Source organism: Suricata suricatta, chromosome 8, assembly GCF_006229205.1.
Source record: "Suricata suricatta isolate VVHF042 chromosome 8, meerkat_22Aug2017_6uvM2_HiC, whole genome shotgun sequence".
NCBI lineage: Eukaryota > Metazoa > Chordata > Mammalia > Carnivora > Herpestidae > Suricata > Suricata suricatta.
The window spans coordinates 49,610,765-49,638,356 of record NC_043707.1 but is presented as its reverse complement, the minus strand read 5'-3'; the positions used below and the strand labels follow the sequence as shown (position 1 = coordinate 49,638,356).

Genomic DNA, 27,592 nt, shown 5'->3' with positions numbered 1-27,592 from the left:
GCTTTTACTGACTTCAAGTAAATGTAATCTTGCAGCATCTCAATGTATGCCTCCACCTAGGGCAGCTAGCCTCCTGTCACAAGGCTTTCTTGCTGTCCTCGAGGCTTAGTATGCTGCAGGGTCCTGAGTGGCACCCACACCTTTGAAGCCCAAAAGTGTGGGGAGGGGAGTAATGCTCCAAGGGGCAAATCTTTGAGGAGAAAGGATAAATGCATTCCTGTTTTCTCCCAGATGACAATTCTAAGATGTAATTTACGCAGCTACACCATGAGATGAATCAGTCGCATGGAGCTGGGGGCAGCTCAGTATTGCATCTATATATGGGTGCTCTCTCTTCCCCCGGTTAGCTCCCATTCTCTCTCACTCCTGCTCTCTGCACTTGCATGGCCCAATAAATTAGTGTTGCATAAACCTTCATCTCAGGCTCTGCTTTCTGGTAAACCCAAATGAAGACACTACTTGACAAAATTGCCATGAAGATTAAATTTTGAAAAAATAACAAAAATCGAAGTGCTTTGCAAGCACATTATGTACTAGCATATTATGTAAATATTAGCTTATAGTTATTGGGTCTATTTCAAGTTTATGTTACAGGTATAGAGGAATAGAAAAATCCATAGGCGGTAGAGCCGGTAAACACAAGCTCTCTTATCTCTACTCCCTGTTCATTCCTTTGGATCCTAGTCATCCTGAGTTATAGGGTATTCATCACCTCACCTACTCTTCTTAAATTTCAAGGGCTGCTTCTTCCAGGAAGGCTCTTGAATTTATCCAGCTCCTTTTCCAACACAGTGATAATCATCACTACCAATAACAAATATAATCTGAGACTAGAGTTTTATGGAGACCCTTGTTAATTAGAATTTAGTTGTGTGGTATATATGAGTTCCCTGAGATGGGAATTTGTTTACCCTTAAATGTGACTCTTAGGTGGGTAAAATATTGTCTCCTGGGCTCTGCAGCTGATTTGCTCTCAGGATGACAGATTTTCCTGACACGGTGGGACTGGTATGTGCCAACCCTTCTGTTGAAGTAGTCAGTATGGATGGGAGACCGCACGGTAAAGACTGGGATCTGTGGTAAGAAGACCCGCATTCAGTTCTTGGATCTACCACTTAAATTCTGCATGATTCCGAGTCCTGTATCCTTGTTTATAAAATGGCCATGTGTTTGTTCTAAAGCACCTCCCGTGTACTGTTGTGAGGCACACATAAAAAGCATACTGAAAATCGATTTTTAAACTGCAAAAGTTTCGTGTGTCTACTAATTGGATTTGTCACTGCTCTCCATCCAGGCCCTGGACACACACACAAAAAGAATGGATTGTTTTTCTTTTTTTACTTGAAGAAGAATTTGTTTTGCAAGTCACAGAGCAAAAGGGGGACCTTTTCTGACATTTGACTTTAGGGCCAAGAGATTTGCCCTAAGCACCTGGGATCAAGAGATGTTAGAGGAGTGTGGCACACAAAGCTTTGTTCTAATATTTCATTTTAACCAAAAATAACTTATATTTATAAAGCATCTTAGCATTTACAAATGCTAAATTTCACAAAGCGCATCTCATCTTTTTCTCACAACTCTGTGAGGCCAGGATAATTTCTCCCATTTTATAGGTAAAAAAAAAACCCTCGAGTTAAGAGAATTTAGGGCTCAGAGCATGAGAATAGGGGGTCTGAAACTCACCCAGCACTCCTGAGTCCTAGCACATGCTGCTCCCCTTGAGATCTACTAAGTTAAACCTGGCTGATCTACCTTTGGCTTTTTTTTTTTTTTTCAGGCAGGGGAATTGGTAGGGAGCTTGCTGACACCAGCTGCAGATCTAATACACTCCTGACCTTTTGGAGAAACCAGTCAGGTTGAGAGGAAAAAGAAATTCTCAAGGGTGTTTTTTTTTTAAGACCCTTGTCTTGGGTGCTATCCAACAGCTTTGAGAAAACAACAACAAACAAAAAACCCACTAATGTCTGTCTCATTGCCTATCAAAGCCAGAACTGTGGTCCTGTCCTTTCAGAAGAACCATCAATCCAAGAAAACCAGCCAAAGTTCAAAATGTCCAGACACTTAATAGATTACTCATAGGTCAGGGAAAGAAGTGAATATGTCCACCCCACACCATTCTGATCACTAGGACACTTGCTTAGATGCAAAGCTCTTCATCTAGAAGCGTAAGAACTTCTGCCAGTGTTTTCCTCTTGGGGCCCTGGCTGGGTCCTCAAGGTTTCAGGAGAAAGGAGTGGGTCCAATTTGGAAATCATTTCTCAGGATAAAGAAAAAAGAGGCAACATATGGTAAATGGAGTCAAGTTTCTTTAGTGTGGCTCTTTGGAGAAAGATGGGTAATTCACCAAATGCAGGACTATCTTTGCAGCTGGCTGATGCGATAGGACACTGTGGAGAAATCGAGACTGAATTACATAGATTTTGATTATGAGATTGGGTTTTCAGTAAGGCCACCCAGCTGACACAAGCCACGTGCATCTTCTCCAGGGGAAGCCAGGATACTTCACATTGGTTCAAGTTTGCAAATGACTCTTCCCTTCATTAGCAGCCCCAGGATAGAATAGAATGGGTGGTGAGATTTTAATGAAATTAAGTGTTTAGAATCCTTTAGAAAGGCCTTTGATAGTGCCAAAAGCATTATCTCCCTTCAGCAGACCCAAAGAAGGGCAACTAGACCTTTTAGGGGTCATTCATCTATCCCTTCAACTCTCCTTCTTATAGATGTCCCCAAAGATTTGCAGCCATAGGAAACATTGAATTTTCAGAGCTGTTTTCCTCCCCTCCTTTCATTGAGGGTCAAAGCTATAAAGCACAGGGCAAGGAGAAGGTTATCTAGAATATGACTTTAGAGTAGAGAGCCTAGGACAAAGTGACAATATAGTACCAAGGATGCTACCACTTCATCTGACTGCTTCCTCCTCTCTTTTGCCTCGGTGTTCAGCTGGGCACTGCTGAAAATCTGGCGGCAAGTAAGTTGAATGAGTCACTGACCCTGAACCTCAAAAGCAGAATCAGACATGGACATTGTGCTCCTGGCCATTGAGTTTTTTCCTTCTATGGCTTTTGCTTTCCACGTTTCACTTGTCCTTAAAAAAAAAACCTCCCTTTGTTTATTGAGAAATTATTATGTATTGATTACTAAAAACATGTACTTGCAAACTTTATCACAATTAATCCTCAACAAATCATAGTAAGTAGTGTTATTTCCATTTTACCAAAGAAGAAACTGAGAACATGGAGGTTAAAAGAGTTGTTCAAGTTCATAGAGACAGTATACGTAATAGAGCTAGACCTTGACCCAGATCTGACCAACTCCACAGACTGTTCTTTACCCTTAGCTGCATTAACTTCTCTGTGTCTGTGTTACTCTCTGAAGCAGGGCCCCTTATGGGCACTCAGCTTCTGGAAGTCACTGCATGCATGTTAAATTTTGATTTGTATAATACTTGTGCAATAGGGTTTCTAATAGATATTACAGTATTGTGATTATTTAATGAGGCCTTTGGAGTTAGACACCTCCTGTTTGAAAATTATTTTTTCACTCAGTAGTTACATGACCTTGGGCAAATCATTTTTCACCCCGCACCATAATTTCCTTATCTTTAGAATGAGAATAATAATAATATCTGCCTCATAGAATTATTGTGAGGACTCATTCATACAATGAATATTATTATAATGCAATTCTGACACATCACAAATGGCCATGGTAATGACACAGATGAGGAGGAGGAGATTGAGCAGTGGGGGATCTAAAAGAAAGCAGGTGGGGGAAAAGGGAAGAGGGATATTAAAGACAGTGACTTTGTCTCCAAGGAACAGAACAAATAGGTGATAGATAGATAGATAGATAGATAAGATAGAAAATAGGTAGAAGAAAGATAGATAGATAGATAGATAGATAGATAGATAGATAGATGATAGATAGATAGATAGATATGATAGATAGATTTGAGGAGTTGGCTTATGTGATCATGGATGCTGACAAATCCAAAATCTGCAGGGTAGACTAGCAAGCTAGCAACCCAGGGAAAAGTTTGATGTTGTAACTAGATTCCAAAGGCAGCCTGCTGATGAATTCCCTCTTCCTTTGGGGAGGTCAGTTTTTTTTTTTTTCCTTTTAAGATCTTCAGTTGATTGGATGAGACCCAGTACATTATGGAGAGTAATCTGCTTTACCCACAGTCTAATGTTTAAATGTTAATCTTATCTAAAAAATACATCCACAGAATCATCTAAGCCAGTGTTTGACTAAAGATCTATGTTCCATAGCCTAACCAAGTTGACATATAAAATTAGCCGTCACATCTAGCACTGGCTTTCCAATTTAAATGTACTCATTGTCCAATCAGTTTTTAGGGTGAGGACCACAGTCTGCACGTCTAGGCAGAGATGAATAAATACTCCCAGCCAGGGGTAGAAAGAAGAAAGGGGAAAGGACACCGACTGGTCCTTAATAACACAGTGACCGGTATTTTCGTGCCTCTTTCCTTGCCTGGGGTTCCTTCTCCCTTCCCAGTCTTTTAGCAATGTCACTAAACAAACAAATGAACCACGCAGGAAAGGGAGGTGGCCAGCTGGGATGTAAAATGGAGGAGTTACTACAAATACTTAGGTCACCTGTCACCAAGTCTTAAGACGAGCCCTCCCTATTTCACTCACTCACCTCCATCTGCCCCAAAAAAGAATGATCTGAGTTATAGGGGAAGCAGCCTCCTGGAGAAACTCTAATGTTATCCCTGGGGATAGTATCAGGATACAAAGAAATCTTTACAGGCTCAAATGATGGTCTGATTGTAACAAAATGAACCTTAAGGGAAATAAATGTGCAGTCCTTCATGTAGGTCCAAAACAAAACAACAAAAAATAAAACATCTACCAGGAAGGATCCGAGGAGACCTTCCAGTTTCAAATTGCACCTGGCTAACATTTCCCAGTGAAACCTTTATCAACTTGCCCACTCCAAGTACCCACAGAAACATAGATGAGGCTGAAATTCACATTGCACATGAAGCCTGATGGATGAATGAGTGGCAGAATCTAGAGGGAATCTCTGCCTTCTAAGAGATAAGGAGAATGGGAAAGAAAAACCCTTCTGGGGTTTAATTACACATCACATGGAGGCACATCTCATGTGGCAGAGACCGCTGGTGCTCCTCCCTTCTTCCTGGACCCACAGACAGACTGATTTTACAGCCTTCCTTACAGCTTGGTGTAGCCACTTGCCTGAGCTCTGTCCGTGGAGGATGAGCAGAGTGACGAGGCCACCTCCAGGACTGGCCCGTATAAGCCTCCCAAGCACAATCCTCCATGTTGTGTCTCCATCCTTGGACTAAATGGAGAAGGTCTCTGGAGACACAAGGTAGCAGGGAGCTCGGGTTCCTCTGTGAGTAAGGGAATCAGGCTCCACCCCACTTCCCAACACCAGTACACATTATACTGGGATGTGAAAAAATGATTTTTTTGCTATATTAAGAGACTGAGATTTTGGAGGGGTTTGTTATGGAAAATGGTCTACTCTGACCCACTTCCAAGATGGAGATGACCTCAACAGTTTGGAAGACCTTGCTTTGTTCAAGATCAGTGAGAGAATGCCTGATACGGAGCCCAAGGTGCAAGAGAAAAGGACATCATCCAGAAGACAATGAGAGGCATACTGGTGGACCACATGCACGGTGGGGAGGGCAAAGGGGAAAGCAGGTCAATTATTTTTCTGTTAAGAATGTGATAAAACTATCAAATGTACATTAAATCATTTGTGAAAGAAGAAAAAAACTAATGATTTATGGTTCCATTTAATTTTTTTTTTATTTATTGAGAGAGAAAGAGAAGGAGCACAGAAAGGGCAGAGAGTGGGAGAGAGAGAATCCCAAGCAGGCTCTGCACTGTCAGCATAGAGCCCAATGTGGGGCTTGAACTCACAAACTGTGAGATCCTGACATGAGCGAAGTCAAAAGTTAGATGCTTAACCAACTGAGCTACCCCAGGCACCCCTCCTTTTAATTTATAATTGCATACGACTCAATGGTCTTTTCAATGGGACAGAAAATTAAAAGCTACCATTACCATATCCAAATATCTGTGCCCCAACCAAACATTTAGTTACTTTGCCTCTACACTTGTGAAAATGATAAACTAGAGGCCCCAGAGGAAAATGTCCAGACATGATCTGACATTTTGCACAGTGTACAAGAATTCAGTGCCTCTAAGAGACATGAAGAGAACCCAGTACACAGTAAAATAAACATGAAATAATATAATTAAAAGTGAAATGATTGATAGTGGAAGAATTTGAAGGAAAGCAAAACTATATTAAAAGAATTAGAGTCTACCTTGGAGGTAGTAGAAAGGAGGATTTTTTTTTTCTGGTAGAAAGTGGAATCAGTAATTTGAAAGAAACATCTGAGACACTCCCAGAATTTAGTGGTAAGGACAAAGAGATGAAGGCAAGAGGAAGAAAGATGGCCAGGGCAGGCATGGTGCAGTGAACGGGGGAAAAGAGTAACGTTGTTGGAACTTTAGTTTTAAACAGGGAAGACCCAAAGCAAATGTTTCAAACATTCAGTGAAACACAGAAGTAAAAAGTACAAAAAGTAAAAGTAAATAAATAAATAAAAGATAACTTGCAGAAATATAAGGGTATTCGAAGTGGTACCCATGCTCTCAAACACTGGAGTTAATTTTTTTTTTTTAAAGCAAAGGGAAAAATGAAGTACCAATACCAAAAGAGAGGGAAAGAGGTCATAAACAACCAAGGCATACATGGTTGGGTGCTTGTACTTCCTGACTGCTCAGCCGGGAGGTGGCTCCCGGGTTAGAAGCTGAGGGGTCGGATCCTTCTCTCCCAGCATCCAGCCAGCCTTGAATCTTGAGCTCAGTCAGGCCGATGCTCTGACTGTTGGCTCTGAAAGTCGAGCGGTGGCACCAAGTGCAGATGCACCCAGAGATTCTTTGAAGATGACTGCAATGCTGTCAAGAACCCAGCAGTGAGACTTCGTGACCAGGAACAGTGCCATCCTGCGGTGGCAGTAAGAAAGGTCCAGCTGCAGGGCCCTGGGCATGACTCCATGACCTCAGCTCTGTCTTGCCTTGCATAGTTCCTGCTTCTTCTCCAAGCCTGTTTCTCTGTCATCCCAGTCAGGACAATATGTACCTTTCCTGCTTTGTTAGATAGGTTCAATTTCTGTTGTGTGCAAGCAGGAACCCATGTGCTGTTGTGTAAAACAAAATGATAGATGTCATTAGAAGAAAAAAACATGGATTATAAAATCCCTCTCAAACGACAAAAAAATCTCCAGTCGAGCTTAAAATATTTGAGCTCAGGCGAGATATCTCAAACAAAACAGCTCAGAGAGATTAAAAGTAAAAGAGTTGGTGAAGATGGTCAGGTGAATGCAAATTTAAATAAGCAAAGGTGTGGGGCAGCTGGGTGGCTCAGTTGGTTAAGCATCTGACTTTGGCTCAGGTCATGATCTCACAGTCCGTAGGTTCGAGCCCCGTGTCAGGCTCTGTGATGACAGCTCAGAGCCTGGAGCCTGCTTCAGATTCTGTGTCTCCCTCTCTCTCTCTACCTCTCCCCTGCTTGTCTCTCAAAAATAAATACAAGGAGCTCACTAAACTCCATACACGAAAAATGAATGATCCAGTGAAGAAATGGGCTGAAGACCTGAATAGACACTTCTCCAAAGAGAACATCCAGATGGCCTACAGGCACATGAAACGATGCTCAACATCACTCATCATCAGGGAAACACAAATCAAAACCACACTGAGATAACACCTCACACCAGTCAGAGTGGCTAAAATGAACAAATCAAGAGACTATAGATGCTGGTGAGGGTGTGGAGGGACAGGCACCCTCTTACACTGTTGGTGGGAATGCAAACTGGTGCAGCCACTCTGGAAAACAGTGTGGAGACTCCTCAAAAAACTATCAATAGAACTCTCCCCTATGACCCAGCAATTGCAATGCTAGGGATTTACCTGAGGGATACAGAAGTGCTGATGCATGGGGGCACATGTACCCCAATGTTCATAGCAGCACTGTCAAGAATAGCCAAATCATGGAAAGAGCCTAAACGTCCATCACCTGATGAGTGGATCAAGAAGATGTGGTATATATACACACTGGAGTACTACATGGCAATGAGAAAGAATGACGTATGGCCATTTGTAGGAAAGTGGATGGACCTCAAGGGTATCATGCTAAGTGAAATAAGTCAGGCAGAGAAGGACAGATACCATATGTTTGCATTCATAGGTCTAACAGGAGATACCTGGCAGGGGACCGTGGGGAGAGGAAGGGGGAAAGAGAGCTGGGGAGAGTGAGGGACACAGATCAAGGGAGACTACTGAATACTGAAAGAACCGTGGACTGAAGGGGGAGGGGGAGTGAGGGAGGGGGTGATGGTAATGGAGGGGGGCACTTGTGGGGAGAAGCACTGGGTGTTATATGGAAACCAATTTGACAATAAACTATTAAAAAAATGAAAAATCAGAAATAAATAAATGTTAAAAAAATTTTTTTAAAACAAAGGTGGGATATTACTACAAGTTAAAACTGAATTTAAGGACAAGGATTTAAGGGGTCTCAGAGCTTAAGTTCATATTTATACTTATTTTTAGTAACACAAATTATTATTATATGAATAAATTCTCATAAAAATGAAATCAAGACAGAAATATATAGAATAAAATGTGAAAATATTTCCTTAAATTCCTCTCCTATTACTCCATTCCTGAGAGGCAACATCTGTTGCTTGCCTGGTGGTAAATTTCTAGATGTTTAAGCATGTATATGCTCACATATCAGACAAATGACTTGGGGATTTTGTTAAGTCATGGTTGTAGCAGCTGAGGGGTGTCTCTGAGTGCAGGTGACAGCCTCCAGCCCCAGCACCTCCAGGTTATTGCAGTGTTTGAGCCAAGGTCATGCTCTCCCCAGGGCTGCAAGCAACCAGTCCCTGAGCATAGAGCGAGCCCCCAGACCCGGCCATTTCTGCCCAACGCGGGACTCTGCTAGGAGCACTAGGAGCACCGTGCACCAGATCTCCTGCTGCGCTGTTGGGGTCGCCCCTCCCACAGTCTCAGGCTCCTCCCAAGCAGCCTCCCCTACTTCTCCCTGTTTTACAGTATTACCTCCACATCTTGGTTTGAAGGATTTTCCTCCCCACTTTAGGTCTCTCATCCCTGTGTCTTTCACGAGCATATTTCTAATTAGTCTCTGGCACTTCTAACCCCATTTTGACGCCCAAATGATGCAACTGATTCCAGAAGTGATCCAAGAAAATGGGCAGGGATGAGGCTGGGAGGCTTGATGGCTCTTCACTCATGAGGAAGGGAGGACCCTGTTGGGTAGCATGTGGGGCCATGGGTAGCCCCTGGCACAGTCAATGGTTCTACTGCTAAAAATTTCACAGTAGTGACTTGGGAAAACATTCTAAGAATGTTCCCTCCCAGAACATCCTGGCATTTAAAGGGTGTGGCAAACAAAACATACAAGGACAATGGGCTTTGCTGGTTATTACAAAGCACACTGAGCACCTGAAGGTGGTTAACAGTTACAACTAAATTTGAGAACCAGGAACTTCTTCGGTAGAGTCTCTTATCTCTTGCTGTGGCAGAATGGATACAACTCAGGATTTCAGAGTTAGAGTCACACAGCTTTTAATAACAATGATTATTTTTAAAGCTTTTTTTTTTTACTTTTATTTATTTTTGAGAGACAGAGCATGAATGGGGGAGGAGCAGAGAGAGGGAGACACAGAATCTGAAGCAGGCTCCAGGCTCTGAGCTAGCTGTCAGCACAGAGCCGGATGCGGCGCTCGAACCCACGAACGTGAGATCTGACTGAGCCCAAGTCAGACGCTTAACCAACTGAGCCACCCAGGCGCCCCTAACAACAATGATTTAATGGCTCAGTCAAGGGGGTTCTGTTATGTTAAAGTTAAGGCCATATTGGGGAAACCTGGGACCCTGAAAAGTGAGATGGGACATCCTGAAAGGACTATGTCCTTCCGCCTCCCCCTGGGTCCTCAGAGCCTGAAGATGAGCCACTTTCCCTATTAGGAGCTGGGATTTGTCCACGTGGAAAGATACTGCAGAGGCCTCTCCCATACGAGGCAACAGGGCTAACCTTTGAGGGCTGTTCCTGCCTCCTGCTAGCTGCCATTCTGATAACTCGGGAAATAAAATTCAACACCCTCCTAAAGACTCCAGGGGTTGGACAAACTATCTAGTAGGATGGCTCTTAGAGGCTTAGAAAAAAGCCAAGACCCAAACTGTGCAAGTGAAAATGCATAAATTGCTGTAGCAGATGGAGGCAGGGATCAAAGGCTTAGGGAAGCCAGGCCAGAAGACCCAGTTAAGGATTATGAGACTTGGGAGTCTCCGGCCATCAGGAGGTCACTGGCAAGAGGGTGCTCCCATCACTCTAAAGTTCGCCTGTGGCTCTGCAGGTCAGGGCTAATGGTAGGAGAGATGGTTACAGAGCCTGGCCGATTGGCAATGAGAATGATGCCCTCCAAGTACGCCCACACCAAGCAATAGAAGTCAGGTGACAGCATTTAGCCACCAGAAGCCAGAAAGTAGCAATTACTGTAATGACTGGCAAAGTCAGAGTGACAGCCAAGGGATCCTGACCTGTAGAGAGTTATGGAGGTGGTACCAGAGCACAGTGTTCCTCGGGGCAAAAATAGATGGGCAGCCCACAAGGGCTCTGCTTAATATATGCAATCAAAAGAAGGTAAGAATGTATTATCAGGACGAGGAGGTCAGTTGCTGTAATAAAACATCATGATCCCTTACAGAGCCAATTATCAGATCTGGAAATTATCTGATGATGGTTAGGTCTCTAGGATAAAGGAACCTGCATCAATATGGCAAGTATATGGTGTAAGGACTCCCCAAAAGGATCCAGAGATGTGTACTCAAGTATCTGCACACTGGGAAAAGACAAATACCCAATTTGAGGACGATTGGACATTAAGTCCAAGTTAACATTGACATCCAGACCTACACCTTCATCATGCCCCCTGTAAGAGTGGGGGCACGGAGGAGCCGGGTAATAAATGCAACCTTATTAAAGTCTGCTAGTAGTTCACAGAGTGTGTGGACCCAACTGGTGGTCGTTTCCCTGATCCCCAGTGTATAATTGGGATCAATGTAACCGACAGTTGGAATAAATTCCACAGTGGTCCTTGGCCTGTGGGGCAAAGAGCTAACATCATGGAAAGACCAGGCAGAAGTCTCTGATCACCCCCTTTTTGGCTAACATAGCAAATAAAAGATAGGATATCATTCCAGAAGGGATGGCAAAGATTTAATGCTATCTCTAAAGGATGCAGGGATGGATGTCTTTTTTATCTCTCACTCTTGAATTCTCCAGTCTGACTCCAGTGGAAACTGGATGGACCCTGGAGAGTGACTATGGATTCCCACAGTCTCAACCAAATGGGAGTCCCTGCCCCAGGTGCTATGGCTGATGTAGCACCTTTGTCTCAGGCACACAGTGCGCTCCTCCTGGTTTGACAAATGCATTCTTTTCTACCCCAACCAAGAAAGAGGATCAGAAGCAGTTCATACGCAGGTGGATCAGATTATACTCATTTCCGGTTTGCCCCTGGGCTATTTTACTCTGCTACCTTCTGCCTAAGGAGATCTGGGACATGCGGTCATCCCACAGGCCATCATGTCGATCCATTATGTCATGACATCATGCTGATTAGTCCCTATGAGCAAGAGGCAGTGAGGACACAGGAGGCCTCGGTTAGTCACAGGTGCTCCCGAGGATGGAAGATACCCCCAAAGAAGATTCACTAAAGATTCACTCATTCTAATAGTCAGCATTGTGCTTGATTGATGAGACACGGCCCTGTTAAGTTTCAGAAACAGCATAGCAATTCCTGTTCCACCGACCACTATTATTTATCGCTGTTTTGAAAGCCCTCACTAATTAAATAAGACATGATGTACAAATAGTAATAAAAATAACTAAAATTTTATTGTGCGCTTACTATACTCCAGGCACTGCTTCACTTTTTGGTTTTCACTTAATTCCCACAGTAACCCTTTTGTTGTTGGTACCATTCGAGGTGGTACCATTATTATGCCTGTTCTGCAGACAGGAGAACGGTCACAGACAGGTTAAAAAACTTGACCAAGCTAAATAAAAGTAGTAAATATCAAAAAACAAGAGCAGGATGATAATTTGAAAACGCCCAACTGCTTTCCTAAAAAGCCCTGAGAATTCATTGGAAACTGTTAGAAAAGTACTATTAATAACAAAGCCCCCCTCCCAGCTCGTGTTGCTCCCTCTTCTCTGGGATGCTGCGAGAGCCATCCGACAAGGCAGATGTTTAATTTAGTCCTGGCAAGAGGGGATGGTGTCTGTCTTCCCCATTTACTCATCTTAATCTTTAATTGCCACCTGTCCTCCCCAAGCACTTGGGCTCATTTTTACTTTGCTCCCACTTGCAATCAGGGTTGAGCCCCAAAAACATCTGGAGTCTTAAAACCCAGTAATGATAAGCAGAAACAAACACAAAGCAATAAAATCCTTTAGAAATCTCTGACCATAGATGATGTGCATCTGTAAGGCCCTGGGAGCCCCGGTCTCGAGGCTTAATAGTAGTGGAGAGGAGGCAGGCTCGGCAGAAATGCATCCCTTCTTAAGACCCACACTCAGATTCCAGTATGACTGGCTGCCCAGAGGCTGGGCCCTGGATCACAGCGCCATCATCCGTGAGTTCTCGGACAGCCAAGATCCGGGGCCCAGAGGCCTGCCTGGGAGGGATGCCTGTCGGGGCTGCCTAGAAAGGGCTAGGCAAGCTTGGAGCATGACAAGGAGCCTGGATGCCTGTGGGGGCAGTTGCAGCGGGTAAGAGGAAGAAGGAATAAAGGGACAAGCACTGTAACGAAAAGACAGAAATCACTATCCTAAGGACATGAGTCCTTGCCCAGTGCAATGGCACCTGGCTATTCAGGAAACAGCATGGCACAGTGGAAAACATATTGTGCCACCTTCCAAAAGGTTGTCACTCATGTCCTCACCCAGCCTCTACTAGTTAAGCTTCCTCTGGTGAAGCACTTTATCCTCTGAGTCTGCGTGCGGTATCAGGTGGTTGTGGGAGGCGCTCCCCGCATAAGGCTACACAAATGTGAGGAGTCTATTTCCATGGCCTGGACGGCAAGACACTAACTTCAAGTTCCCAAGCTTTCTAGGGACATGAAGCCCCAGCAGTGGTCGGAAGTTTCGGACACTGTGCTATATGAATTTTTTTTAATGTTTTTTTTTTTAGAGGGTGGTGGAGGGACAGAAAGAAAGAGAGACAGAGAATCCAAAGTAGGCTCCACACTGTGAGCACAAAGCCTGACATGGGGCTTGAATCCATGAACTGTGAGATCATGACCTGAGCCCAAGTCAGCTGCTCAACTGACTGAGCACCCATGTACCCCAATTGTACACTATTTCTTAGAACCACCTGCCCAGTTACCTCCCCACTGGGCTTAGCCATCAGCAAGTAGGCACAACGGTGCCTTCTTCAACAGTCCTTGTGAGGATTATGGGAGACAACAGTGGTGAGCATATGTAAGGCACTTGGTCAATAAACATCAGGCAAGACCAGCAATCACATTCCAGGGGATCAGCTCTCTGCCCACCAACATTCCCTTCTTGTTCCTCCACTCACCCAAAGCATTTGCAGACAAACCTGCTCCAGTCTAGAAACCTGTGTCTGACTACACTTTTCCTTCCCCCTTCTTAACATCTTTCCATCCCCACACACATGCACGTTTAGCCTTTGGATCGTGAGAACCTCGTTCTACTCATAAGCAGAGAGGCAGGGGCCTCTGGGAAGAAATCAGGGTCACTCAGTGTTCCATCAGCTCAAGCCACAGCTGCGCCTTCCACCTCTTCCCACCCCTTCCAAAACCATACGAGTGCATTTCACACCCAGCCTATAACCAGAAGAACCTAGATCCTTGAGAGGCTGTCAGCCATGCTTATCAGGGAAACTGAGGCAGAGTGAGACAGTAACTAAAGGGAGAGGAGGAATGAATAAACCCAAACAAGATGGAAGATTCTTTCCTTAACCATGAAATCCCACTGCTTCCTGGGTGGGCCCCATGGGCTATATCCTAAAACAGAACTTGAGAGTGGAAAGCAAGGGGAACCCTGTGCCTTGGTAAGCAGGGGACACACTGCAGGGGGTGGCCGGGGGGGGGATTAAGGCACAGTTTAGGAGCCCCACTAAGTAGGAATGCCAACCCAGAAGCAGCTGCATTTTCAAGGAGGCTGGCTGGGCTTGGAACTCTCCAGGTTCTGATCAGGGAGCCAGCATCCATTTTCAGGTTTTGAGGGGGTAGGAGTAGGGAGAGGTGGCAGACGTTGGGACAGCGGAGAGGAAGGCAGCCACGAGGGGCTGAGCTGGAACAGGAGGGAGCAGGTGTAAGGAGAGCACAGTCTCTGACAGCCAGGCCAGAGGTGGGGGGTCAAGGCTGAAGACTGACACTGGGCAAGCTCCCACTCCAGCTGCCTCCCTGTGCACTGCCGGCATGACTTTCAAGTCCCCGGAAATGCCTCCTGCTGGGATAAACTCAGCACACATGATGTGCAGGTTAACACTTGAATTATGACATGAAGGTGACTCACCTCTCAGGAGACCAGGGAGCTGGGCAACCATTGAGGTTCATGGGTGTGGGGAGAGGAGCCGGTGGGTGGGGTGTAATATTCTCCACCAATCTGTCTTCATCTTACTGCCAGTCTCTGAGGGGCCTGTGCCAGCCTGAAGATCAAGGGTAATGTCCCATATAATTCCCTTGGCTTTGAATGATCATCATGGGGCTTTGTCCTGGGCTCTTTTTGCCTCACTCTCTCTTGCAGACTCCATTTCTGCCCAACACCTTCCATAGCGCTGAGCGTTTGAACTTCCTCAGGGGGAGGGGGCCATGAGCCCTTAACTCTGCTTCCTACAGGAAGGTGATGACCAGCTGCCCTCAGGGCAGCCCCCTGTTTCTTGTGGACAGGGAACCAGGAGATAAACAGGACTACAGCCTCCTCGAGTGACAAAGTTGGAAGCAGCCCCGGGCCGTGATCAAAAGCTATGCCGTGGGAAAGAACTTGAGCTCAAAGTCTGCCTTGAAGATCCAAGGAGCCACCTCATAAATATTCTGTCAGTATGGGAGATTTCTGGCATCATGGTTCTACAGAAGGACGCTTTATTTATGTTCAGTATCCTTAAGAGATCTGAGGTACAGCTTAGATGGAACAGGTATGAGGTTTGGTCTGGAGTCCAGTTTCTCTGTAAGCCTGTTGGGGGACAGATGTAACCTTCACCTCTGCTCTTAAAGGCCACGTCCCAGCATTCTCTCCCCCAACCCCGTTCATCCTTCCCACTTCCCTTGTGAGTCCTCTCACATGCTCCCAACCTTGAGACCCAGCGTGTGGCCAGTACCTTGGGACTACCCAGAATTTCTCTTGGGAACTGCTCCTACATGTAGCTGGAGAGGACGGTTACACTATATGGGCTGACTTCACAGTTAATAATGACCCCCAGTTGTTTCTTGGTGGTATTTGCCGTGCCTGTTGCTGGAGTGTCTGAAATCTTACCAATAAAGATGTGCTCCAGTAGGATAAGGCAGAGGGTCCCCAGGATCACTCCACTAGGGTGGGAGCACCCTTGCCAGAGATAAGCTCAGTGACCTGTCATTTATCTCCAAGTATAAATTCACCTCCTCTCTCCAAAACAGTGCCTGAGCATTCCTAGGAAAGCCAGGGCCACAAATACATTTGGTCTAGATGTTACAGACACAGGAAGGCAGAGCTGCTATGAGTGGAAATTCTGGGCTACGAGGTCAAGTTAGACTTGAATCCCATCTGAGAGAGATAACCCCAGTCTCCGCCTAAAATTCTCTGTATTCTAACTCCCAGGGAAATCATCAGGACTGGTAGAAGTGCTCCAAGAACACACGCATACGCACGCACTCCAATAACCATTTCTTGCACGTTGACCACCTCCCAGGTTCGAAGATGGCAGCTGGCAGTTCTCCGATAACTGATACTTGGTCCTTCCCACTCAAGGTGCTTTGAGTCTAGTGGACAAATGATTAACATCAGTGTACTGAGTGCTTCAGTAATAGATTGTGCTCAGGGGTCTAGGAGAGCCCAGAAAGGCCCTCTAATCGGTCCTTCATGCAGCCTATGGACAAAGGAGCAGACCCCTGATCTGGAAGACTAAGAAGCATAGATAGATAAGGGGAAGGGGGCAGGAAGAGGGGAAGGCATCCCATGCATAAGGACTGGCGTGAGCAAAAGTACTACAGTGGGATATTGAGATACATGTGGGTAAGTGTGACTAAGTAAGGATTTCTAGAGCTTAAAGTGTGAAGAATGCGATGTCAGGGGGAAATACCAAGCCATGTGTAAGACCTAAACCTTGGAGAGCCTTTGTACCTACCCCAGAAGCGTTTTACACAGGTAAGTGATATGGCTACTTAAACTATGGATCCCTCTGGCAGCAATGTGGCAGGTGGGTCAAAAGAAGAATTCAAAGTGCTTGCAAGTTGACAGGGATGAGATGCCCCATGTCCGGTCCCTTTGATTCATGGTTTAACCAGGGTGCTGATTAAAATCTGTCACTGCTTAAAAGAAATTATCACTTTTTGGCTCTACACTAGGCTGGGACCCCCGAAGTGACTTACGGCAGCATCTGTTGAGTTTTATTCCAGGAGCTTTTTCAATTCCCAGATATCCTAGGCACAGAGGAATATTCTAGAGGGAAGTCACTACTGGGCTGCCACAGTTGTCTCTCCTATGCCATCCTGGGCAAGATGTTTGTCAACAAATTAGATGAGACACCAGACTTTTAGGTGACACAAAGCTGAATACAATAGATAATGTATTGTATGATAGAAGAAAGACTAAAAATATCCTGACACGCTGAAACAATGGTTAAAACCAATTAGATACATTTAACCAGGTAAATGTTAAAGCCCTGATTTTAGATGTCTTCAAAATGAATTGTGTAAGTGTAAGACTTAGTATATCTGGCTTGATGGAGGGGATATTTATTTGTTCATCAGACGCTTACTGGGAACCTACTATATGTCAAACCCACAGCTCCCATATTCTTTTGTCACTGAATGTAGTACATTCTATACAAATCAGCCTCCTTTGCTCATCTTTGCATCTGGGGCAAAGTAGAGAGAAAGACAAAGACCTCTCGAATGCCAGCATGTGCCAGACATTTTCCATCCATAACTTGTTTCATTCTTACAATAATCCTACTGTATTTCTGTTCTAGATGGCAAAGCTCAGGTGCAAAGATGTCATCTGAATTGCCTAATGGTTTTGTCGCCAATCGATGTCAAAGTTGACATCTCAACCTGGATCCAACTGGTTCCGAGGTTGATTCTTTTTCCACTTCCCCACATTGCCTCCTCATATATATCAAACCCCAACACTCTGTGACAGTATTGAGCTGTGGCCAGAATTGAACAAGACAGAGCCTCTCCTCAAGACCTGTCACTTTTTTTTAATGTTTATTTATTACTGAGACAGAAACAGAGCATGCATGGGGAGGGGCAGAGAGAGAGGGAGACACAGAATCTGAAGCAGGCTCCAGGCTCTGAGCTGTCAGCACAGAGCCCAATGCGGGGCTCAAACCTGTAAACTGTGAGATTATGACCTGAGCTGAAGTCGGCTACTTAACCAAGTAAGCCACCCAGGCGCCCCAAGACCTGTCACTTTGGTAGGTTAAATGGGCAAGACATTGGGGTGAAGGAGGGAAGGTGGAAGAGACCATTTGACTTGATCTAAACTCTGTGTGTATTCCCAGTTAGATATAGAAGGTAATGGTAGCTGAGGCTGCTGGGTTAAGATTATGGGACCCAGAACACAGGTGACAGCCCAGCTGTGCTCTATGTTGCTGAAACTACATCCAGACTCTGGTCCAGTTTTGGCCAGGACACTCTTTAAAAAATTATTTTTAATATCTTTATTTTATTTTGAGAGACAGAGACAGAGAGTGAGCAGGAAAGAGGCAGAGGGGGGGGGAAGACAGAATATGAAGCAGGCTTCAGGCTCTGAGCTGTCAGAACAGAGCCTGACACGGGGCTCGAACCCACAGACTATGAGATCATGACCTGAGCCAAAGCCGGAAGCTCAACTGACTGAGCCACCCAGGTGCTGCCTGGCCAAGACACTCTTGAAGGGAACAACTACCATCTAGAAATGATTCAGAGGAAGACACTCAGTACAGTAAGAGTCTAGAAACCTGTCATATGAAGAATGATTATCTTCAAATATTTGAAGATGCAATCGTACAGGTTTCCTGTTATGTGGGTAGACAATTATCGGCGTTTCTATTGTGTGATTTCCGAATGTTGGAGGTTATGGAGCAGAAAGCTAACATCTACTGGGCTTATTGCCATGGGCCAGCCACTGACATACATCTGATCTAACTCTCTTAATAGCTCTGCCCAATCTCCTATTTTACAGAAAAGGAAGAGCTTACGAAATTGGTCCATTATCACTTGTAAATAGAGGAGCCATGAACTGCACCCAAGTTTGTTGTTGTTCTTCTACAGCGTGCCCTTGTCTTTTCCTATGAGTGCCTTTGGTCAGCCAGGTGCCCCCAGTGGATGGGCATCCCGAGGACCATTTCCTTACATGAAGAGGAGGGCCCACAGATTCCAGAAGAATTCCTCCACTCATCGTGTTGATTCCCACAATCCTGCCAACCAACCACAACCTTCAGTCCAGAATCCAAGACTGAGTTGAGGGCCCTCAGACCCTTTGGTGAAGGTGCACAAACATGGATCCCACCCCTCACTATGACCTTCAAGGCCCTATTATAATCTATTCCCTGCAATATTCAACCCTCCCTTCCTCTTCCTCCTGAGTGTGGGCATCATGACCTCTGGGTGACTCCTAACATTGACTGGATGTACTGTCCTTTCCATGTGCCCGTATCAACCTCGTACCTTTCTCTACACTAGCACTTTCCTCACAGCTGAGCTACTGGGTAAGCCTTTGAAGGTGGACACAGCGCCACGCTCTTCTGCATCTCCAGAGCATGGCCACATGCCCAGTATTTCACAGAATCTCTCAGAGCGTCCCCCGGAAAGTGGGCTTTGGTTGCCCACACCAGAAACATGCCCATTAAGGCATTTCCATAGGCCCCTTCTCTGCATCACCCCCCACCCCCTCTCAGTGCTCCCTGGGAGCACCACCAATACACTCTCTCCCCCTCAAAGATGATCCTTGAAGAGGAATATGCTAAAAAGGGACATTGGGAAGAGGCCCCAATTAACACTAATTGATTTCCCCTAATCTCTTTTCCCAAACTTGCACACAGACAGCCACTCTTATTGCTGGCTTACTGGTGACTTTAAGAATCTCTAAATATGTAAATACACTTTTGTTAAGTCATTAAGCTTGTAAGAAATAAGAAATTAATTAGTGTTAGCATGTTGAATAACTTAGGTGTCAGTAGTTAATATGGCTAATTGACATTTAATAAGTCTTGCTATCTAATTTACTATGAATTGCATTAAATGTTAATTAATTGCTTAGTTATTCTGTGCACAAGTTTTGTATGTTAATGTGCATTTAATAGCTTATTATTTGGGTGATTGTCCTGATGGTAAACAAGTTACCTGTTAATTCTGGTTTCAACACATTCAGCACACCTCCTACAATTATTCTCTTAAATGTAATCAATTAATCAATTAATTAATAGAATTTTAAATTGTTGAAAAAATAATTGCCAATTTACTATGCCACAATCCCCTAGTTAAATTTGCAGAGCTTCCTTGGGTTCGTTTATCTGCCATCAGTATCCATTGCGTACAATACCATCTTTCCAATGTCATTAAGCTATTTCCTGGCTCCAATAAACTAGCACATCTTCAAAAATATATCCATATTGGCCCCCATGTAAGTTTTAAAAGGCTCATTAACCAAGTAATGTGACTGATGTAAAAGCCGATGTGATTATTAAAAGCATGATGTCTAAAACAAGGGAGGCGATAGTCCTGCTCTGCTTTGTGCCTGCTCAATTCTGGGAGAGACAGACTTAAAGAGACATAACTTACCTCATCTGAAGAATTGGTGAAGAAGGTGAGAATGGTTAGCCAGACTTAAGAGAAAACTCTGGGGACAACAGAATCTCTCTCTTCAAATATGAGATGAGGTTTGTAGGAGATAAACCAGTTTGTACCTTTTTTAAATTTATTGACTCAATGGAGAGTACTAACGCCTTAAGTTTGAAGTGAGAGGGAACAGATTTTAGATTCGGTCAGAACTGTCTGAGGATAGAATGAGCTGTCTCTAGAGTAATGAGTTCCCTGTCACAGGAGGAGTTCAAGTGAGGTCTTGGCAATTTCTTGTGCAGAAGGGACTCGAGCTTTGGATGGGTGGCTGGAGGACTGACTTTTCTGATCTGCTCCAAGGCTGAGATTCCATCATGGTCATGATAAATTGCTTGCTCAACCTTCTCCCTGGCCCGGAGACAGTCCTAAGCCCACAGTATCTGGTTCACTTTAGACTTAAGGGAAAATCTCACCAGTGTGCATGAACGCCTTGAATTCACTTTTGATTGGCAACCTGGCTTTGAATGGCATCTCACCACCTTGGTGGGAAAAGGCAGACTCTGGAGGACCATTAAGCTTGTTAGTTCCTGCTGGTTGGGCCGGACCACAGCTTCTGTTCAAGTGTCCTCCACCAGCCCTCTGTTTGAGGCAGTGCTTAGCAGGGAGGGACCAGCTGAGCCACTGGAGCCATTTATCTTTGACAGGACCGGACAGGAGAAAGGACAGGCGCCTGGCAGGCAAGTAAACTTAATGAAGTTTATAATAGACTGCAGAAACATCAATCTCCTGATCACATCAGGAATAAGCCACAAGAAACTATTAATTGTGACTCTCTCACTAGCTCCCTCTTTCCAGTTTCTTCTTTGCAGTGGCTGTGGCAGTAACCAGTCCAATTGTCCAAGCCTTCCAAAGATTCAAAGGCGGCTTTGTTCCCTCAGGTTTCCAAGGGACTTCGAGGGTCAAGTGCAGTCACTGGCAGGCCCCAAGGGTCCCAATGTTCCGAGTTTGCCCTGTGAGAGGAGGGGAGGTGTCCTGTGCCAAGTGCCCCATGCACACGATGTTCTGCCCCAGAATGTTCCTGCTGACCTTCCAAGCCTGACTCAAAATTCCTCTCTGCCAGGAAGGGAAGGCCTTCTGTGACCGTGACTCTGCAGGCCCCCCACCCCTTTCCCAGGGGCCACCCTTTCTGCCTGCTAGGTCTTCCTGCTGCATCAGAGCACGGAATCTACGTTGGCTATTTTGACCTTGGGACTATTCTTGGACTTGGAGTGCATGTATCTAGGCTAGAGTAACGTTCAAACCTTTTAATAACCAGTACGATAATGTAAATCAACACGTAAGTCAATATATAAATTTAAAAATCTTAAATCGATTCCCTATTGTCCTCTCATGAAAACCACCTACCATGTGATGTAAGTCGCACTGAAAGTCACCCATCGAACCATTTCAATAGCATCTTATTCATTTCTTTATTTTTATTTTTTTTCCTAAAAATTTGTAACTGGTTTTTTTTTGAGAAAGAGAGAGCATTAGCAGGGGAGGGGCAGACAGGAGACACAGAATCCGAAGCAGGCTTTAAGCTCTAAGCTAGCTGTCAGCATAGAGCCTGATGCAGGACTCGAACCCATGAGCAAGATCATGACCTGAACCAAAGCTGGATGTTCAACTGACTGAGCCACCCAGGCGCCCCTCATTTCTTTATTTTTAAAAATTGTTGATGTGATCTTTTGTTTGAGGTGGCTTTACTGGCCGAACGATAGCCCTCTCTGAACACGATCAGGTATAGAAAATGTATCAAACTCTTCCAGTGACTTTCCTATTCAGTTGCTCACCAGGAGGACCCTGGTGGGAAGCTCTGTGCTGAAGTCACACTAACCGCTTCCACGGAGCCCGGGTTCAGACACCTGTCTTGGGTTCCCCAGATGGGAGTGCCACCAGCCTTCATACACTGCACCTGTTCTCATGTCCCATCAACCTGGGCCATGCTGGAGCGGGGGCTGAACTATACCCCGATATCAGTTTGCCCAGCAGCTGCTGGGAGCAGCTGCCCCCCACTGTTCCCAGACCTCATTACCCACCAATCTGGCCACACCTCCAGGCAATATCAAATGGACGCTTCTGATCTCAATCACATGTGCTATTTGCCAACCAACTAGTATGGAAGTGATTTATTATTTCAGTCACTGGTTCGGTGTGTTGATGGATTCACATGTACCCTGTCACATCCTTAAGGGCAGGTGTTCTAGAAGGCATCCGCCCCTTTTGATAGTGGCAGCAATTCTGAAAAGGGCCCTGCAATGGATATAAGTGACACAGCTCTTTGGCCAGCCCATCCGATCTCAAAAATGATCTTCACATTCTCTCTTTCCCAACACACCCCCAAATTAGTGGGGGGTCAGATCTTCATCCCCTACTTCCCTGAGGACATTGTACCATGAAGCACCAAACTGACTATCCATAAATTCTGAGTTAGGAATATAATATAATATAATATAATACAATACAATACAATATAATATAGTATAGTATATAATAATACATAATTATATATATAACATAATTCATATAACATCATAATTCCTGTGTTTCTCTTCCTGAAGGTGTCAGAGGTGGTCAGGGACTACACAGACAGAGGTGCCCACAGCTCCTGTATAAATCTCCACCTGCTCAGGAGATTTATGGGGACGGATGGCTGCCTGGGGTGGGAGGGGCAGGAGCTGGGAGCAGAAGGAATGACTTATGATTGCTGTCTAGACAGGCAGGCCATTGTTGTTGGAAATGGCTTTCTTGTTGCCTCCGTTGGTTGGAGCTTCAACAAATGTAGACAGATGAGCCGGGTCTCCATCAGGGGCTGAGATCTTCTGAGACGGAGGTCATTAACAAGAATAATTCCTCTCCATGCACAGCATTTATCATTTGCACTCTTGGCAGGGGCCAAGGAATCTCCTGCCTTCAGAGAAGAGCAGTGGGCAGTATTAGGTCAGGATGTGAATGACAATAAGCAAATCCAAAGTGATCCTGTACCACTGCCTTCAGACCCTCCTCCATCCTCAGAAAAGTTGGCCAGTTCAATTCACTTAATGACATGGTGGGCAATAGTGTTTCCAAATAGCGAACCAGCTGGGCTGTGATTGCTCTGACGGGAAGCTTGCCAGGAGGCTTCGGCGGCGGCATGGGGACCCTATCAGTGTGACACACATTTAGGGAAGTGCTATTACTCAGTCCTGACACCTGGATCAATGGCACCCATTTCCGAGAGCCGTCTTCCCAGGGAAACAGACAAGGTGTTGGCCTCCGGGTGCTCAGCAGACCAGAGCGGAGATGTGTGTCTTGCCTCCGGTCCTCTATTCAACGTCTACCTGTGACTCCTCCATCTGCTGAAGATACTGCCTGAGCTGGGCTCTGAAGTCAGGCATGGCCTTGGATCCTGTGTCCACTGCTCGTGCTGGGTAATCCCGGGCACATTGCTTAACCATTCAGTCCCCCTCTGAACATGGTCATGACAGTCCAGGTGTTGTGGGTATAGACCTTTAAAGAGATGATGCATGTAGGGACGTCAAAACAGTACCCCACATCCCGGATCAATAAGCCTGAGCAGTTGGGGCTGTGTCGTGTGCCCTCATCTCTTTTTCTGTAACCATCTTTTGGCCTGTGTCTCTGTCCCATGAATGCATCACTAAACCTTTCTCTACTTCGATCTTTGTCAGTCTGTCTCTGCTTTTAGCTACCTCTCTCTCTCCTCCAGGTTCTCTGGGTGTCTCTCTGTCTGGGTCTCTATGTCTTCCTCTGTCTCTCTTCTTGGCTCTTCAATATTTTCTGCCAGCCTAGACTTCTTTTGCATTCTTTAGACTTGGAGGATTATGACATCAGAGGGTTTCAAACCCTGTGCAGGGAAAACGAACTCTCCTTAACGGTGATCACCAACGCCTTGGTGAAGCTGGAGCTGTGAAGTCCAGAATTTACTACTGCAATTATCCCACCTGAAGCTGAGCCAGCTTGGCTGGGCTGGTGGAGCAGCACGCGGTCAGTGTCCATCGCCAGCCGAGCTGCCCAGCCCTCCGCTGGGCACTAAAAATAGGCTTGGTGTCTAGGGCAGCTAAAAATATGCTTCTCACAATGCAGCCTTGCTGTGCCTTGGACAGCAAGCCAGCGGGGAGGGGCTTCGGGAACCCGAGGGTCCGCAGCTGCATGGCCCCCAGCTTAGGCAGGGGAGGCAGAGGAGGAAGGAGGGAGGGCAGATCCCAGGGGCCTGCAGGCCCATCAGCAACTTGGGAACACCCAGCAGGCTGCTGAGTCGGTCACAGAGGCCACGAGGCTGCAGGGCAGTAACAGGCAATGAGCTGGTTAACGGCTTCCATCCCAGAGCCAGAGAGCAGGAGGTCAGCAGGGGGTGCCTAGGTATACCCAAGGCTTCTTTAGCTTCTGTCCCCCAACTCTCATCTGTCTCTGCTGATCCCTGAGGACTACGGCTGCCCTCAGTCTGCTTATTAGCTCCTCTGCTCCACCAACTGATGCCTTTTTGTCCCCACAAGGGAGAGATTTCCTGCCCCCAAACCCAGCCCCCAAACATCCAGCATCGAGAGCTGCTGTCCTCTCCAGGAGGGAAGATTGAAAGTTATCTCTCTTGAGCACCCACCTGTGGCACTGCTATTAAATCCCCTGAGGCCAGGATTATTCTGCTCTTCATCTTACAGATAAAAAAACTCTGGAAGTTCAGAGAAGCACAAGAATTTGCCCAAAATGTCTGAGCTAGTCAGTGGCAGAGCCCACCTTTGAATCTCTCTTGGTCCAACTGAGCGCCTTTGCTCTGTCCTCCCCATCAGTGGTTCTCACCCAGGGATGATGTTGCCCTACTGGGGACACTCAACAATGTCTCGAGACAAGTCCAGTGGTGACAACAATGTGAGGGAGTGCAGTATACTGGCACCTTGTAGGTAGAGGCCAGGGATGCTGCCAAATCCCCTCCACTGGGTGGGACAGCCCCAAGGCAAAAATTACCCAGCACAAAACGTTAGGAATGCTGAGGTCATGAGCCCCAGCTCTACACTGTGCCGCAGTGATACCTTGATCAAGTGGCTGTGGAACGTGGTTTGCCTTAGAATGACCTGGGAACTTGTTTCACTCAGAGATGTGGGCCCCACTCCAGACACTCACATTCTCTGAGTCGGCAGAGACCTGGAAATCTGCATTTGAGCAAGCATATCCACCCGCCTCCCCCGCCCCTCCTCTCTTAGAACACCACACCAACAAACACTTTCCCAGAGAAAAATTGCAAAGGGAGGGTGCCAAATCCTTGTTGACCCTGGCACAAGGTAAGCACTTGGAAAATATTCCCAAATAAGAAACACACACACACACACACACACACCCTTTAGGGGACCCAAGAAGCAGTGTAGCCACAAAAGGTAAAAGTCCCGTGACCCATAGCACCAATTTTGTGGCCTCCCTCCCCTGCATATCAATAACCTAACGAATCATTTGCTGCAGGCAGTGGCCAGTGGAAGTGTGAATCAGTACGCCTTACTCCAAACCCTTCTTTTGATAGAAACAAGCCAATACATCGCACAGATGGGAACGTTTGGATCAGCAGCTGAAGTAAGAATGAGTGAAACCACAGGTGCATTGTCAAGATTAATATGCAGGCAGGTTTGGAATTGGAATCATACCAGGTACCATCACGCCTGGCTAGGGAGGCAGAGTAATATGAATTGACTGAAGACAAAGGGAAGACAAATGGGAAGTGACAAGCGCAAAGGGAAGCAGCCACAGCTAATGGGCTGAGTAACTAAGAATTCTACCCAGCCCAGCCCCCAGCCTGTCCACTTGGTTCTTTCCTCCCCTTCGTCCAGGAAACATCCCCAAAACTAAGCTCCCAAGCTTATGGATGGATGACGCACCCTGCACCTCGTCAATAACAGCTCCCCTATTGTTATCAATTTGGTTCAACAGATAGTCACCTCAGACAGAGAAGACAGATGACACCATCGTAGGACAGAAAAACCAAGTGTTCTGAGCATCTTCATGCCATAAGAGAGTTTATTATAGACAAAGTCTAGGGACAGCCCAGCCTGGGTCAGGAATGAAGTCTTCCTTCCTTCCTCCCTTCCTCCCTCCCTCCTTCCCTTTTTCCTTCCCCCCTTTCCACCCTCCTCCCTCCCTTCCTGCCTTCAGAGAGCATGCACAACTGGTGGCCCTGGTGGAAAGCACCTGCCATCGAGATTACTAAAGAATCCCTAACAAGGGCTTAAAGAGGATGGGTCTTCAGTCCAGAGGTTCCAGTTGGTGGCAGCTTTACTTTTCTCTCTGATGCTCAGAAAGCAGCCCTGAAGGTGAAATAGGGGTCCATTTATGGGTTTGGGGCGTTACTGGATAGAAATAAGTGACCCTCAGAATTCAGAAGAAAATGACTTTATACTCACAGGAAGAAGATAATTCTTTTTTTAAGTTTATTTATTTTTGAGAGAAAGAGACAGAGAGTCAGAGTATGAGGGGTGGGGGCAGGCAGAGAGAGAGAGAGACACAGAATCTGAAGCAGACTCCAGGCTCTGAGCTGTCAGCACAGAGCCTGATGTGGGGCTCAAACTCATGAACCGTGAGATCATGACCTGAGCTGAACTCAGATACTCAACCAACTGAGCCACTCAGGTGCCCCAGAAAGAAGATATTCTTAACTGTCAGGCTGACAATTTGGGAAATCTTGGCAGATCCAGAACTGTTGTGTGAACAGGATTATACCGAATAGCTCCTATATGCATCCTGCTTCCTTCAAGGCAGGAGTAGGTGCTCAGTTAATATTTGTTCAATGAGTGAATGGACCTTTGTCATACCAATGGGCATGAAGGATGATGAGTCCTTTTTTTATAATCCAACCCCAATCATGTCCTCTTTATTCTCATACTGGCTATTCTATGCATCTTAAAATCTAGAGGAACACCCTAACGTCAGGAAGGAGCAGGCCAAGTGTTGAAGGCAGGGAGTCCCCTGGCCATGTGAGACTGGTACAGACAAACAGGCAGTGGAATGACAGTAGGACAGATAGGTCCCAGGGCATCCTGTGCTTGGCACTTTTACACACATTCTTTCAACCCACAATGACAAGAGTTATTACCCTCCAACTTAGGTGAAAACACTGAGACTTCCCAAGGTCACAGAGCTAGCACACAAGAGAGGAGGGTAACAGTCCTTTGACAGTAAGTGCAGAAGAGTGGCTGCATGGGACAGAGGGAAGATGGCTGTTTTGTGGGAGGGGAATCTATAAGGAAGGATCATTAAGAACCATCATGGGTTTTTTAGTTGGCAATTAATGGAACAAAAATGGCACCCAGGAAGTAGATTAGAATTGATATGAGAAGCCTGGGTTAAAGCAGAAGCCAGAGGCAGGAAAGCTGATTCCCCTAACTAGCCCTGGAACTGACAATGTTCCATCCCTAAGAGGCAGGCATGGGTGGAGAAGGCATAGAACGAGTATCAAGCCCCTTCATAAAGCATTAGAAAATAGCTGG

General features: G+C 45.7%; 1 long non-coding RNA gene across 1 annotated transcript; it reads left to right on the top strand.

Moving 5' to 3' along the window:
- Positions 1-14,684: 14,684 nt before the first annotated feature.
- On the top strand, positions 14,685-15,274 carry LOC115300082. Its single transcript, XR_003912491.1, has 2 exons — positions 14,685-14,795; positions 14,973-15,274. It is a non-coding gene; the product is annotated as an uncharacterized LOC115300082 (long non-coding RNA).
- Positions 15,275-27,592: the final 12,318 nt, after the last annotated feature.